Genomic DNA, 17,178 nt, shown 5'->3' on the forward strand with positions numbered 1-17,178 from the left:
TATTCTAATATCTTGTCTCCAAGAAAGTTACATCTTTGCTATCCCTTGCTTAAATCTGCTTATTAATTCTGTCAAGACATAGGTTTCCTAAAATGATCCTACTTTTCTTCTGTACTCACCTGTATAATGAGCAGCATGTTTTAAGATATTGCATTGGTTGTACTGCCAATCAGAATGCCATAGACTAGTTGGCTTAAACAGCAGGAATTTATTCCTCTTGGTTTTTGAAGGTGGGAGGTTCAAGATCCAGGTGTGGCTGATTTGGTTTCTGGTTGAGGACTCTCTTCCCAGCTGCATACTCTCTTCCTGGCTTAAGAATTGTTTATTTCATGAATGTGTATTTATTATCATTAAAAAATTTGGTTAAGATGCCCCTGAATTGGTGTACCTGAAGTTATGTCCTTAGGTTACTTTTTATTCTTTTGTGATAAAAACACTGTGAATTATATCTCTTTGTGATTAGATTTCTGAAATTTCAGAATCATTTGCTTAATTTTAATAATTGAAGTATGAGACTTATTTAAAGGTTATTTTTATTATGGTCAACTAATTTATACTACAATTAATGATGTATATTGTTTCTATATCAACATATTTGTCAGCTGTGAGTGTTATGTTAAAGATATTTTTCTGATTATTTAATGACATTCACAGTCAATGATATGACAAATGCAGAAAAGTATAAAGAAATAAATAAAAATTGCCTATAATTTTACTACTCTAGCATCCTATTCTAACTGCTTTTACAAGTTTGAGTTTTTAGAATTTGCATCCTTCTGCATATACATTATATAAATTTATTTTTAAAAGGTTAGCAGTGTGCTGAGATCTCTTTCCACTGAATTAATTACTTTAAAATCCATCTTTAAAGTGCTGGAAGTATTAAATTTTATAATTATGGTTGATACTAAAATTAAAACACTGTTTTTTAGTAGAGGTTGTTCCTCATTTGATCATAAATGTTGCAATGAGAATTCTTTTATGTTCATTTTTAGAAACATTTTTTGATTATTTATTGAAAATTAATTTTAGGCTTATTATATTGCTATAAAGTTGAGTTCTGAATAAGGTCATTTACATGTTATATCATATAGAAATTACCATTCAGAAAATCTTTACTTAGCATTTATCTATTTATTTATTTTCTTTTTTTATCTTTCTTTCCATTTATTTATTTATTTATTTATTGACAAATCCATCTCTATTCCTGTTAGAAGATTAATAAAAAATACTCTTATCACAGCTAAATAAAACATACATATATGCACACAACAAAAATGAATCTCTGGGAAGTCTACATTAATATCTTTTTAATTCTGTTTTTAAGCACCAAAAATACATGAACATATGGATAGAGCAAAAGCAAGAAAAATAAACAACAGTAGTTATCAAAACAAAGCATGTCATATGTCTAATTATTTCTCTTAATAATCCGTTTTAGTGGTCATATCAGAACAAGTTTTGCAATTTTACCAAGAGTACTTGGTAGAATTTCATATACACATTTTTGCAAAAGTATTGCAAGCTGCAAGATATCCTGTCAAATTGCCTTGCAATAGTTTCCCATTTATCAAACATAGACACTTGCATAACTAGCTAATCCACCAATGACAGGTTTCATCGTCTAAAAACTCTTTCCTTTTTATTATCCCATTTTCACTCTTCGTTAACAAAAAACTGTATGCAAACAATTCCAAGCCCTACTTCAAAGGTCCTAAGAGACATCCAGGATTAACAGAAAAGTCAGTGGAGATTTCTGCAGATGCCGGTGACAGACAGCCCACTCGTTTCATCTAAGTGAAAGTGCTAGGAAAGCTGCCAATTCCAGGCACTCCTGCATCCAAGGTGCAGTGATGTCATTGCCATCCTCAACCCCTGCTCTAATTTTCTTGGTGACAGCTTCATTTCTTAGCTTTGCTCAGTTGAAGTACAAGAGAAGGCCATTGGCTGTTCTGTGTTCATATTGTCCTTGGTGTTCCCTTGCTCAGTGAAAGAGGAAATACAGCCTTGTCGGTGGCAGTTCCAGCCAGGGGTGGCACCAGTTGGCCCATCCAGAGTGTGCAAGCCAGCGATAACTCAATCTCTGTGTTCTCATCTGATTCTTCTATGCCCAGGATCCCTCAAGAGATGGGCTGAGGGGAGAGAGAGGTGTGCCTGTATCTTAGCATGCTTTTGGAGGTTTGCTTCCAACAACTAAGAAATTTTTCTTTTTTACAGAAGAAGTGGGAAAGAATGCAAGAAGAGCAGAAAGCACATATCCTATCCAGGTGTTTGAGTAAGAGTTGAAAGGGGGGTTTTCTATGCAAGATCATTATAAGATCCTCTGGCCAAAGAGTGAGTTAATGCTCATTTTATTTTTTTAGTTTTTTTTTTTTTTTTTAAGAAGTGCCTGCTTTTACTCCTCTATTATAGAATCAGTCATCCATGAAGATGAAATTGCAGTCAGATTAGAGGGTGTGCACCTGTTTAAGAAACACTGAGGAAACCTGCTGAATGTTTCAGACCCCAAGTGCTAGTTAGCAGACTGCCAAGTAATTGACAGACCCTTCTGGGAGTGAGCTGCAGGCGTGGTGGCCCCCAAAGAGGTATAAAGAACCCAAAGCAGTCAGGCTGAGGGGATAAACATTAAGTAGATCATCATCCCCTAATTGCTGATTTCACATGACAGTCTCTTTTGAGAAAACAAGAGGCTTGGTGGGGGGAAGTGAGAATAACTCGATGTGTCTTTTGGTTCTTTTCCTCTCGAGAACTCTAACACACTTAGGCAGAATTAAGGGGAGTTCAAAGAAGGAATCACATGCAATGTAAGGGAGAAAAAAAGAAAGAAAGAAAAGAATTCAGTTTACTACTTTCGTGAGAGTGAAAACTCAAACTCAGCCAATGCTAATCACTACTTAATTCTTGGAAAATGACCTAGACAATGAAATAGAGTATAACAGAAATTTAAGAGCAGTCTAATGATTAGAATTGAAAAAAATAAATATAAACACTGATGGTTTTGCAAATTATCATGGGAGCCTGGGATATGAAAGAAATAAATGAAAGCCTCTTCCTGGAACATCAAGGGATTGTTGAGTGAATTTCCACCCTTTAGTTTTTCTAATGAAATGTTCCCTTTCATTTTTGTTTTAACCTCAAGCACACATAGAATCAGCTCTAATGTTTTTATTCTTCCTTATGGCATTTATTAGCATTTGAATAGCACAGTATGTGAGTACATGCATTTACTTAACACTGATTTCTGTATCTCCCTTTTAGAATTTATGCCCCAAGAAAGAGAGAATTGCCTTACTTAAAAAATAAATGAATAAATAAAGAGCCAGTCCATATGAGGAATCTCACTTTGAGCTCAGGTTTAGAGATAAGCAATGTAAGAAAGAGAGGAAGGCAGAAAAGGAAGGAACAGGCATTAGAATATGGCAAATTGGCGTTTAGGACTTGGGCAGGCAAGGAAAGAGGGCAATAGTCCCTGCCAGAATGCTAGAAGGGGAAATGGGGATATAGGGCAGAAGGGAACCAATTGGTGAAGAGGGCGGAGCTTGATAGGATGCTGAAGTTACAGAGCCGGTCTCTGGACGCTGAGCGGGCATGCTGTTTTCCCTTGACTTTGAGAATCTCAACTCTTTGGAGAAATTCCTTGCTCAAGATGCTTTTCAGCTTCTCCCTTTTCTCTCATGATTTACTTGCTCCTTGTTGCATTCATTCAAGGACCTACTTTCTACTAAAATAAGGAAACTCAAAGAGGTTCTAAGAAACCATAGGCGACTTTCACTTGGGACCTTCATGGTAATTTTTCACTTCGCATCAGCCAACACTTAGGATGGAGTATCTCCAAAATGTTAGCCCCCTGCTTGGCACCATGGAACAGATAAGAAAGAGGATTTTTGTCTGCAAGGATTTATGCATAGCAATCAAAGAGAAGTAACTGTGCAATGCAGTAAGGGCAAAGTTAGCATGGTCACAATGCTTCAGGAGTGATCAGAAGGTGTTAACTAGCTCCACTGGGGACATCAGGATTCAAGGCTTCATAGAGGAGTGATATTTATAAAAGAGGACCTGGTTGAGTTGCAAAAGGGGGAAAGATGCATTCACCAGGGAGGAAAACATAAATGAAGGCAAACTGAGCAGAGACTATTTGGTGCTCAGAGGAAATGGCATGACTTGTGGGTAACGCAGGAGCAGTGATCTAGAAGACCAGCAACTTGACAATGACCTCATCAATCACACAGAATCTACAGTACCAGCTCTTCAACATACTCAGAGTAGTTTCTTCCTACATAGACTACCATCTCAAACAGGCATCAGCCACATAATGTTTTAGGTTTTGCATGCCGATGGGTCCCTGTGTGACTCTATTGTCAGAACATGAAAAGAGCCATAGAATATATGTAAGTGAACATTCGTGGTTATGTTTTAGTGAAGCTCCACCTAGAAAACAGAAGCCATCCATGGACCATAGCTTTCTACCTTTGCATGCCATGTACTGGTTACAGTAAAATCTTCTATACTGGGGAACAAGGAAATGGTCCAGTATTTCTACACGTTTTCATGTGGACCTGTTTGATGTGCTCATGTGTTCAAGTCTTTTAATGCCCCTTAACATATCAATAATTGAAGGGAGATTCATGACTTAACTTTTTAAGTTTTAAAGCACAACTTTACATACAGTTTTAGTAAGAAGGAAATAACTAGCTTTGAATAAGAAATAAGTAATGTCATTTTTTTTTCTTTTCTTCTACTTCTCTTTCTTCCATTATCCCCCGTAGCAAACTAGAAAATACTTTCTAATAAAAAGTCAATTTACCTAGGTTAAAAATGTCCCAGATTTGCATTTTCTTCAGCTGATGTTTTTACAACTTAATTTTAAAATTTTTCAGAGCCACAAAGAAGAGGCAAACAGAACTTCTGGGAAAGAAAGACTAGGAAAGTTGAGTGGCGAAGAGATCACTGTATTTTTCCTCAGAGCTTCCCAGGTAAAGCACAGAAATGCAGATTAAGTAGCTGTGCTTGTTCTTAGAGGCTCATTGTGTGTTCACAATACTATCACAACTGGGAACATTGGCTCTTTTTTCCCCTACATACTCAAATAACTAGCTTGACAAATTTTCCCACTTAGCTGACTTTTGTTAAAGCATTAGAGTTATAGCATGAAGCACCATGGAGACCAGGTTTTCATCTGTTGCCTTTGTCCAAACATGCAAACAGGTTAACCAAGGTGTTAATTCATTCCATTTTCCCCTTTCTCCCCTTTCTAACTGCCATTTCACCCCAAGAAAATCTCTCTTGACATAAAGACATGGCATTTTCTGTGTTTGCCACATCAGTTTTTGTATAACCAACTTAATTTGTTGTAGATGCTGTTAATTTTATCAGTTTTCCAAGTAAAAAAAAACAAGTAAAAAACACCTGAGCAATTAAACTAACTTCCAGGACTTTAATACCCAAGCCAGTCTCTTAATAGTTTGAAAAGTAGTGTTAGATTAATATACAGAAGTAAGATCAGAATGATTATGGCCAGGCTGAGTTTTGTGGTTTAAAATCTTTATGTAAATTTTAGTCACATAGGGAAGAATATAATTTTGATTTTTAAAATCATGATTAGTATATTATTTAAATTTCTTTAAAGGGCTTAAATCTTATCTGAGCCATGTGATTTGTTTTCAAGTGTCAAATTACTAGAAATGAATGTACTATATATAAATATGTATGGTCAACCAGACCAAAGCTACTGCAAATAACCAAAAAGTTCCTAAAATGCACATTTGCCTCTTCTACTCATCCCCTGATTACCAAGTAGATGATCAGTCTCTGTGTGGAGTTTGTTAAAAGAACAAGTAGCCTCATTCAAAATATTATTTTAGGATGACTTCTGATTACTCTGTGTATCTCTCCCTTTTGCTCCTTTTCTTCTTTGGATATAATCTGCTCTAGTGTCTCTATTTTAATGATGTATTTATCTTTTCTATGCTGCTTAAGTGAGGTTTTCAGAAGCTGAGGTCATGATTATTAACTTGATTTTTAGTGCCTAGGCATACACCTGGAAACCAGCAGGTAACTAATTTCCGGTGTATACAATGGTACAAAGGGTTGGATAAAGTATTAGAAAATATTTTCCAATCCTTGGAGCCAAGTACTAACGTGTTTTGGTTCTTTTTTTTTTTTTTTTTTTTTTTTTTTTTTTGGTAACAGAGTAAGCTTGTCTCTAAAATACAGATGGATAAATGAGATAAGAGATGTTGCTCTTTGAGAGGCTAGCTTGCCCTTTCTTGACACTGTGTAGTTGCGAAGTTCTTTAAATCTTTATTCTGTCTTCTGTAGTTTCCTTATGAAAGCTAATGATTAAAGGGATTTTTCAGCCCACAGTTGTCTTGATTCCCACATACTGACAACATGAGCTTAATTATCTTGAGACCCTGCAAAAGAGGTTGACGTTATTGTTTTGGGAAAACAGCTACTTCTGTACAGGACTGACCTTCCAGAATGGGAAGAATGCTATGCACTGTATGTTTTTCCAATAGATTTGAGTTGGCCAGTTAGAAGGCACTATACCTTAGTTGTCAAGAGCATAGGATCAGGCAGACTGAGTTTTGAGTCCAGCCTCCTCATCTCACTCTTATCAGATGTGTACCCATTGGGTAGAGAATTATCTATAATGACTAAGGAAAGCAATGAGCATAATACTTAGATTATATGGTGCTGTAAAGATTCAATGAGCTGTAATTACTCAATATCTATTGCATGCCTTCCCTGTGGATGCAACTGAATAAGAAGACAATGTCTTTCTCACTGGGGAGCATGCATCTTAATGACCCTATAGAGTTAATACATTTAAAGTCTGAGGACAATGCTGAACCCAAAGTTAGTTGTTATCATTTTTGTTATTAATGCAAATGTTTAAATCATCAGCCCCCAACCATGTATCACATATCACTCTTCTATTATATTTCCCTCTAGACAAATTGGAGGATCTGTGGGGGCAAAGGTGCACTTCTAGAGTTTTATGGTGTTGTTCTGAAGGGGATGTGGCAAGAGACCAAGCACCCCGACTTTCAGGCCAAAGAGGATTTGGTATGCCAGAAAACAGGGAAAATCAGGCCTTCTCTTTCTACTTTTCCTTAGCTACACTGTCTTCGTTTGGTCTGCACTTCCCTATCAGCAGGCCCTCACCAACCACCCCTGGCAAAGGCACAGAGTTTATGGTAAGGAGCTGAGTGAGTCCTGACCACAAATTGGAGGACCTGTGTGGGCAAAGGTGTAGTGTTACACTTTCCTGGACCATGACCTTTCTCATTTGGCAAAGAGTTACAGCTTGCAGTTTTGAGGATGATGGGAAGCAATACTTAACTTCATAACCTTGATTCATATCCTTTCTCTTAATGGCTCTAACAGGACAACTGAAATTTATATTGCCTGATTGAAAAGAGGCTTTATTTGACCCAGACACAAAGTTAGCCTTCCAATAATTCCCTAATCTCTGAGCCATAAAAAATTAAATGCCAAGAGTTTGTACCTTACAAGATAAAATAAATGAGATAACTTTTTACTGGTAAACAATCAATAGCCTATTAAAAAAAAACCTAGAATAAAATTCTCTGATTTTTGTGGATGGATAATGTTTTATTTTGGCGCATTAGGATTTTGCACTAGCTCTAGAATAATTGTAGAATAGATTTTGAAAACAGCATATTAGAATAAAGCAATGCAATGTGCAATAATTCAACTTGAAAAATAAGCTAATTGCAACATTGTTTGGTATATTAGACCTTTTTTTCACTGATTTTGAAATTTAGAAAAACTCCTGGTATTTATGTTTGCCATTTGAACAATTTAAGGCAACTATTAATATTCAGAAACACATACTCATTTCCTTTGAAGGGAGATAATTTAGTGGCTGTAAAGTAAGCATTGGCTTTGGATCTTGACAAATTGAGTTGAAATCCTGGCCTTTCCACTGACTTGCTATGTTATTTTAGATTAAATTATTTAATATTGATTTTTTATCTGAAAAATAGTAATGTTGACACCTGATGCTCTAGAATTATAGTATGATATTCCACAAAGGTAATGGATAACAGGGAAATTAGGTTGCATAGTTTTTTATCTTAAGAATTTTAAGAAAATCACAAAATAATATGTTCCCAACCCCAGAAGATGTGATACAACTTGAGTGAGTCTGGGGTGCAATGTTTTTTTTTTTTTAAAAAAGATGCAAATAGACATGATTTTTATCCTATATGGAGTGGACATCATAGAAGATACAGATAATGAACTCACTTGAATATGAGTTTTATAGTCCGACCTAGAATATCTTACAACTCTGTGTCTTTGAATAGTAATTTCCCCTGAACCTCCGTTTCTCTCTATATAAACACTCAAATTAATGCTACATCTCTTTGCATCATGATTTAGAACTACCACAGAATAGGTGCTCCTAAATTGTATTATTTAAAATAATTTATGGTACTTCTACTTCTGTATAGGACTGATCTAATAATAAACATTATTAGTTTTAGTTTTACCTGGAAAAGATATTGTGACTCTGAATGTTTAGGTCTATAACTATCCAGTTGCACAGTCATAGGATTTAATTTTAAAGGTGGATAACCTAGATTTTGAAGGCAAAGGAAAAAATCATATTTTTATCTCATCAGTGCTGAGATGGGTAAGTAAAGCCTCTTCTCCATGCCAATTCATTATTAGTACTACTGGACCTCTCTCTAGAGAATAAATCTGTCAGACATAGAATGTTAGGCATTCAGAAGAGCTATGTCCTTCAGCGTATAAACTCAGTTTAAACAACATTTTATGATTTTATTTTCAATTTCCATCTTTCATGTTTTAGCATTCATTTCATTTTATATGTTAGTATCTGTAAGGATGTGACCAAAAATCAGAGCATGGAGGAAAGATGACTCAACAGATTCATTCATCCAGATCGATTTCAATTCATGTTCTATTTCTTTTCAGTCTAATACTTATAAGCCTAGGACTCCCTCATAGGCTCTGGCTTCTTAATTAAAATCACTATCACATTGCCTAGAGGAAAGTCTATTTTTCCATGTTTTTCTCCTTTTACACAGAGTTCCAGAACATTAAGATTACAGCTTTTGGCCTAAGATTTTAACCTTCTATAAGCAGAGGGTGATTTTCACCATATCAAATCTGGTATTTATCATTTTTGGCAGTCTCTGATTGCAAATGAAATTTCCCGGAATATTATGAAAGAAAGACATTGGCATACAGAACATTCCTGATTTATAGTACTAGACCTTGCTTTTAAAATAATTTTGCGGGACAATTTGGCTTATCCTTATTTTTTTTTCTTGATTTCATAACTTAATGTAGCTAAAATAGACACTTTAATTTGACTGATCAATTATAAATTAGGGACATATGAGGGCATAATTAAGGGCATATTTTGGCTTCTTTGACTTTGGCCTGAATCAGAGCACCAATACAAATGCTAACAAAGCCCTTCTTGGCCATCAAAATATAAGATCTTGAAATATAAAGTCTACTATCAATGTTATGTGTTTAACTCGGAATTGTGACTCATCCTCAAGGAAGCTATGAAATAGACTCCACCCCTTCCTCGGAAGAAGTCAGATTCTGCTAACCTTACCTTCATGACAGTAGATACTGAGATCAACAAGGTAGGAGCTGACCTATCATTTCATATATTACCTCAGAGAGCAATATTTCATTTGTCCTCCTACATGGAAACTTTCCTTTGAGAATTATTCTTTCCCAAAAGTTATGGTTTAAATATTATATCCACCAAAGCTCATGTGTGAGACAAGGCAAGAAAGTTTAGAGGTGAAATGATTGGGTTATGAGAGCTTTAACCTAACCAGTTAGGTAAGGTGTGGCTGGAGGAGGTGGGTCATTGGTGTGTCTTTGGGGTTTATGTTTAGCTCCCAGTGAGAGAGAACATCATATATCATAATGTTCTGCTTCGTCTTGGCTCAGAGCAATGGAGCCAGCCATCTACAGACTGAGACCTCTGAAACTGTGCACCTTCAAATAGTATTTTTCTCCTCTAATTATTCTTTTCAGGTCTTTGAGTTGTATCAGTGAAAAAGCTGACTAAAATATCAACCATGTTTATCACATGACTTTATGATCCTGCTCACTTCCAGTAATTCTAGAATAAACTCAGCATTCTCTGCCATATGGCCCCAAACCATTAATCTATTAATCCAATCTTTTTACATACATGATTTTTCCACTTATATCAGGCCAGGATATTTGCAATTTCCGAAATGTACTTCATCTATTCATATTCTATGCATTTGTATAACACAGTAGGATAATACGAAGTATACATAGTAATCTTTGCCTACAGTCTCTGGCACATGGATCCTAAAGCCCTTGCAATTTCCTCAGCAATGGTAATGCTAGGAATATCTTTAGTGCTAAGATTTGGTCTCTGTTCTAGTTTCAAAGACTTAGCTACTTATATTCTTGCAGACAGAAGTGCTAGCACAATCTTTCATTCTACTATTTTCTCTTTGCCCTTGGTTCCTGACACAGAGCTCCTAAGTCCTTTGAAATTTCTTGAATGATAGAAATTTTTTGTGCTCATGAAGCAATTCTTGGTGGGTTCCTAGACAGCATCTGGAGGGGATTTGGTTGCCAGGAGAACCAACCATGTTATTAGAGGGTTAGAACTTTGAACACCCCCTCTCCAACCTGAGAAGACACTTGAAAGTTTAGGTTGATTAGCAATGACCACCAGTGTAATTAATTATTACAAAGTTTGGATCAACTTTTGTAGAGCTGAAAACGTGAAGGTTTCTGGTGGATGGTATGCCTGAAGTGGGCTTGGAAACTTTGCATTCATTCTTCCCTACCTCCCTCTATGCTGTTCTCCTGTATTCTTTAGTATATTCTTTATTAGTCAACCAATAAACATGGTTAACATGTTTTCCTGAGCACTGTCAGCTTGAGCAAATTAATTGAACCTAAGGTGGGGATCGTGGGCATTCTGATTTATAGCCAATGGGTCAAAAGCATAAGTCACAGCCTTTGCTTACTGTTGGAGTCTGAAATGGGGCATTCTTTTGAGACTGAACCCTCTCCCTGCAATGTCTGATGCTGAAGAGTGTCCGAAGTAAATTGAATTAATGGACACCCTGTTAGAGTTTGCTGGAGAAACTACAGAACTGATTTGGTTCCTGGTGAAGAAATCCCCATACATTTCGGTGACCAGAGGTGAAGACTTCAGTAGTGAACTAGGAGTGAGAAAAAAAAAAAGTGCTTTTTATTTCCTCTCTCAGCATACACCCTACCCTTTGTTTGGAAGAACCCTTCTCTCTACCTCAGAAACTCAGTTTGAACATCAGATTTTCTATGTACCCTTTTATGACAAGACTGCAATAATTCTTCTTGTCCTTTTAGTTATTCTTTATCTGTATGCCTTTCCATGCATCTACTTTGTTTCTCAAAAACTATAGCAGATCTAACAATGCCTCTGCTACCTAATGCACCAAAACAGAAGACTTTTCATTTCCACAAGTATTTATTGAACACATTGTGTCAGGTACTTTTCCAGACATTTAAGACACACCAGACAACAAAGTTTGTTTGCTTGCAAAGACAAAGGAATGGCTGATTTTAAAAAAAATAGTTTTCTGAATCTTGGAAGACTGATAGGATTATCTAAGTTCTAGTAGATAAGTAAATATTATGGCACCCAAGGAAGTACTCAACTTGGTATTGGGACAAATGCTGGTCTAGCTTATTTAGAAATTTCTAAAGGGAAGAGGAGAAATAATACTAACAGTTATTGAACAGTCATACAAAACAAAAACAGTTATTTTCATTTACTGTTACCAATAATCTTGAAAGATTCTTAACTGCTTTTACAAATTCTTTTTAACAAAAAACAAAAACCATGTACCAGATGGCCAGGAGAGTCTTGATCTGTCTATATTAGACAGAGTATTACTTAATTGTACATGGATGGCATCTATGTCTCCTGAAGCCAGCTCTAGTTCTCTGGAATAATTGGGATGATAAATGATAATATTTTTCATCAGTTGATTCCAACTGCTTTCCAACAATAATTTCCAATACCAATGGGGATGATTTCAATTGAAGTCAGTTCCCACACTAATTACCCAGACTGCAAAGATTAAGGGTTAAGTCCTATAAGATCATCACCATTTCAGGTCCTAGAAAAAAAATTGGCCCCTCAAGCACTTCCATTTTACTGACAATAAATTTGTGGGTTTCCACAACCTTTCATCAGATTTCTCAATTTACTAAGATGACATTCAGAATTTGGAAAAGCACTATGCATACAATCACAATTTTATTATGAAGGATATAAAACAGGCACAGCCAAATGAGAGAGATACACAGGTTGAGTTATGGGATGGGGCAATGCAGAGCTTGTGCACCCTCTTCTGCTGCACCACCCACATTTCCACACTTTGATAAGTTGATGCCTTTACCATCTTGGAAGCTTCCCATATGTCTTTGTTCAAGAGTTTTTTGGTTTTTTTTTTTTTCAAAGATTCATTATATAAGCTTGATTGGTTAAATCATTGTGAATCATTGGCCATTGCTGACTGATTTCAGATTCCTGCCTCTTTTTCTCTTCTGAGGTCAGGGGAGGGTCTGAATGCTCCAACCTTCTAATCAGGTGATAGGCAACTGATCCTGTCCTAAAGCTACACAGGTACCTTCCAGGAGTCTCCTCATTAATATAAACCCAGGCATGATCAAATAGGGCTTGTGATGAGCAACTATAGTAAAAAAGATACTCATGTCACTCAAGAACTTCCAAGATATTAAAGAACTCTATGCCAAAAATTAGGTAAAAAGGCCAAATATAAGCCAATGCACGAACCCATCCACTACAGGTTATGGTTTAATAGGTCTTCAGTGAGAACCTATCATGGGCACTTTAGAAAGGATCTCCAGGGACACTTATGTGGAGGCAGGGTTAAAAACCATTCTTTACATATTCAAGGAGCTGGGTTTGGGTGGTAGGTGTAAAACAGATTTATAAATGTTGGCTGAAGCATGGTCCAAGCACCATGCTGGATTTGAGGAAACCACAGTGAGCAACCAGGCAGGTTTCTACCATATGCAGCTTATAGTGCTATAGGAAAGACAGATGGAATATATATGCCAAGTACGATGGAGCCAAAAGGTCAGGTTCAGAGTGATATGAAAGTGTGGAGCAAAGGACCCTGGCAGAGTGAGGAGATGAGGGTAGACCAGGGAAAGCTTCCTAGAGGAAAACCAATGATGGGAATCCTAAAAGAAAACCAAAAGGCAGTTAATTGACAATAGGCAAGCAGATTATTTTTCTTGGCATTTGATGTTCAATTTGAGGATCATCATGCACCAGTGACATTGGCAGGCATCACCTAGGGGCTGCTAACAGTACAGAGTACCAGGCCACACCCCAGAAATCCTGAGTTGGCATAGCATTTTACTAATAACACTGGTGAATCCTGTGCACCACTAAATTTGAGAAATATAGCTCTTTTCAATCCCCTCCAAAAAGAACCCCTTGTGAATTTCTGGATGAAATCCCTGAAGCACGGACAGAGAACTAATTGTACAAATATTCCGAAATTTCTATAATTTACCCTAAGAATGTCCCACTGAAATTATTTTTGCTTAAACTTGTAAGATTCATATCCTATTGTTTCCAAAAATTAAAAAAAGAAAAAAAGTACCTTAACTAATGTAATTTCCATTCCCCAAATGCTAGGGAAAAATGTCCAAAACCTAAATTATAAATCACATTTTCAAAATTTTATAATATATTTCCAGCATTTCATACTCTTCCTTCCCTTCATAATTTAACACACATGTAGTTTAAGCCAATTAGCTTTGACTGATGGTAAGAATTTGGTGCTTTTGGCTGCCTTATGATTTCTATCACTTTTCAGTTGTATATATTTAGTTTGTGAGGACTGTGTTAGTTATCTATGGTTGCATGACAGAATACCCCAAATATATGAGTTTAAGACAACAATGAATGCTTACAATCTCACAGCGTTAGTGGGCTGGGTAATTTTTACTTTTGATTTAATCGTCCATTTTGATTATATGTAATAAAAAGTATTCTGTTTTATTTATTTTTTCCTGGCACTGGATTGAATCCAGGAGTGCTCTACCACCACTGAGGTACATCACAAGCCCTTCTTAATTTTGAGACAGGGTTTTACCAAGTTGCCAAGGCAGTCCTCAACTTGTGATCCTCTTGCCTCAGCCTCCTGAGTTGCTGGCATTTTAGGTGGGTACCACCACATCTGACTTAACTGGGTTGTTTTTGCCCAGCATATCTCATAAAGTAATCGTCAAGGTGGCGGGAAGGGGAATTCAGTCATTGAAAGACTTGCCTGGGGATGGAGGGTCTAATACCAAGGCTCAAATCATGACCTAAATGTTCATGCTTATTGTTGACAGGGGACCTTAGTTTTTCACCTCATGGGCTTCTCCATTGGTTTACTTGAATGATCTCATGCTGTAGGGGTGTATTTCCCCAGGGAAACTGATCCCCAAGAGCAAGTCAGAAATTGCCTTGTGAACGAGGCTTCAAAGCCATGTTCTACCACTTCTGCTGTGTCCTACTGATTACAGTTCAGCCCTGCCTGTCCAGTGAGAGAAAGGATACCCATAGGAGTTTGAACACCACGAAGGAGGAATTAAAGGAACTGATCTTGGAGGCTTCCTAACACAAGGTTCATATTGCATATGATTTCACTTTCCTGTTTCCAACTCTTATTTCAAAAAATAAGGACCAAATATAGTGACATGTCAAACATCCTCTATGGGACAAAGATGAGGACCACCTTGAAGCAGACCTGTGGCAGTCCTTTATAACGATCACTTTAATGTGTATAATAACAATGCTGGAAAATAATACTGAACCATTATATAATAGCAGTATGATGTTTAATGTTATATTACTAACAATAAATATCTAAGAGTTATATGTCACTTGATTGGTGTCATGCACCACGCTAATGGCTTTCTATGTATTAATGAAACATCCTTAAATTAAACTGAAGGGGTAAGAAATTTTTCTCTATTTGACATATGAATAACTAACTTACAGATATTAAGTAGTATTGTTACTGTATCTCCTAACTTCCTGTATTAATACTCCTAAATAATACTACTAATTAGTAGATTGAGTGTAGGGTAATAAGAGCATGGACTGACTGACTGCTTAGGGACTGGGAGTCACTTCTAATTACTATAATCTGATGTTGAAAAACAAGGTGAACAGGTGTAAGAAAAAATATAGCTTAAGTTTTCAGGATATTTAAAATACAAACAATGAAATAGGAAAATGTGGAAATATTTTTGTTTCATTTCACTTTCCAAAATGTTCAACAAATCATTTACTGTTAGATTTGTTTATTACACAAACATTAGTTGAACTTCCATGTGCTAGATTCTATGGAAGGGGCTGAGACACAGTGTTGAATAGGGCAAAGAAAAATCTCTATGCACAAAGAGTTTAAATTCTAATGAGGAAGATAGACATCAAACAGGATAAATTAATGAAATATATGGTAGACTAGATGTTGTTAAGAGCTAAGGATTAAGAATTAAGCAAGGATGAAGGGGAAGGGGAGGGAATCGACTACTCAGGGATGATCTTACTGAGCAGGTGATTATTGAGTAAACCCCTGGTGGAATTACGAGACCCAGATCTGGAGATACTGCATTTCAGGTGCAGGGACCAGCAAGTGTACACAGTGGGTTCAGAGACATGCACTTGTATAGCCACTTTGGAAAAACAGCAATGGAATTGGAGCAAAGTATACAAGGAGAGAAAACTAGGAAGCTGGTGTACAGTCAAAACATGGAGGTGTGAACATAGGTCATTTAAGGCTTTTGGGGTTTCAGTAGGCACTTATTGGGATCATGCTGTTGCTGTGCTCAGAAAAGATTGAAAGTAAACTAAGTCAGAAGCAGTAAGCTGAGCTGGTAGCTTGTGTAGCAAGCCAGGTAACTGCTGTTATGCTTGGTCTAGGGTGGCAGGAGTGAGGTGGGAGAAGAGTAAAGGAAATGGAACTCCCATTTGAAGATACCTGACGGTTGTTTTCTTTAATCACAAAAGTGATGCTGAAGAGGTAAAAGTGATCCAGGACAAGAGCTCCAAAGGTGTAGAATGAAAGGGCCTCAAAGAAGAACCCATGCTCATCTAAGATTAGAAAGGACACAAGCTCTACTACCCACAAAAAGAAGACTGTTTAAAACAAAAGGGATTTCGATGACCTACAGAGTTACTGACACAATGTTGAGAAGTGTAAAGATTTTAAAAAGAAGATGGTACCATGAAGGTTTGGAATAATATTTTTTTTAATATGACTCAGTTATTATCAAAGTAAAGCTTGGCAAGTTCTCCCACAAGAAAAGAAAGAAGCAAAGAAAGGGGAAAAAAGTTTAAATTATTTATGAAATGAAGTAAATTTATTTCTAAAATTTCCAGCTATTTATAGATAAATATTCAAATGTTGATCCCAAATTATATTGGATTTATCAGTATTTAATCTTCCAATATTAAACACAAGAATCAATAGAATGGATATCAATAGCACAGATCCTAGGATAGTCAAAGACTCAACACATTTCTCTTGAATCTCTAGCAGGGTCAAAATGAAAAATTTTACTAATGGGGAAAATTAGACTCTTTCAAAATGACTGTTCATTCCATAAACACTGAGTGCGTCTTGCAAACTAAATGCTGATAAATTACTCCCCCAATTTTTTTTTTCAGCACTTGTCCTTTTCCACATAGGAGACTGATAAGTCTCAAATGGTATAACATGATATGATTTAGTGTTCTATACCTGGAAAAATCGATGGAGATGACTTAATCCCTCTTTCTTGACCTCTACCCACTTGACAGATGGAATAAATGAGGAACATGGGAGAGAAGCAATTTACCTAATGTCATATGATCAATTAATTTCAATATTGGGATTGAAAAGCAGAGAACTCTTCCACTATTTATATCTTTATATCATTCTAATATAATGAGGGTCACTTTAAAATTTATTGTTGGTGTTGTTCCCCCCCACTCCCGCCACACACACACACTATACCATTAAAAATATGTGTTTCCTATTTGGATTCACACTGGCATCTCTCCACAGCTGCGTGAGGACAGGTGTAAAGGGGCAATGTGTGAACTTC

Source organism: Callospermophilus lateralis, chromosome 3 (genome assembly GCF_048772815.1).
Source record: "Callospermophilus lateralis isolate mCalLat2 chromosome 3, mCalLat2.hap1, whole genome shotgun sequence".
In the NCBI taxonomy this organism is placed as follows: Eukaryota; Metazoa; Chordata; class Mammalia; order Rodentia; family Sciuridae; genus Callospermophilus; species Callospermophilus lateralis.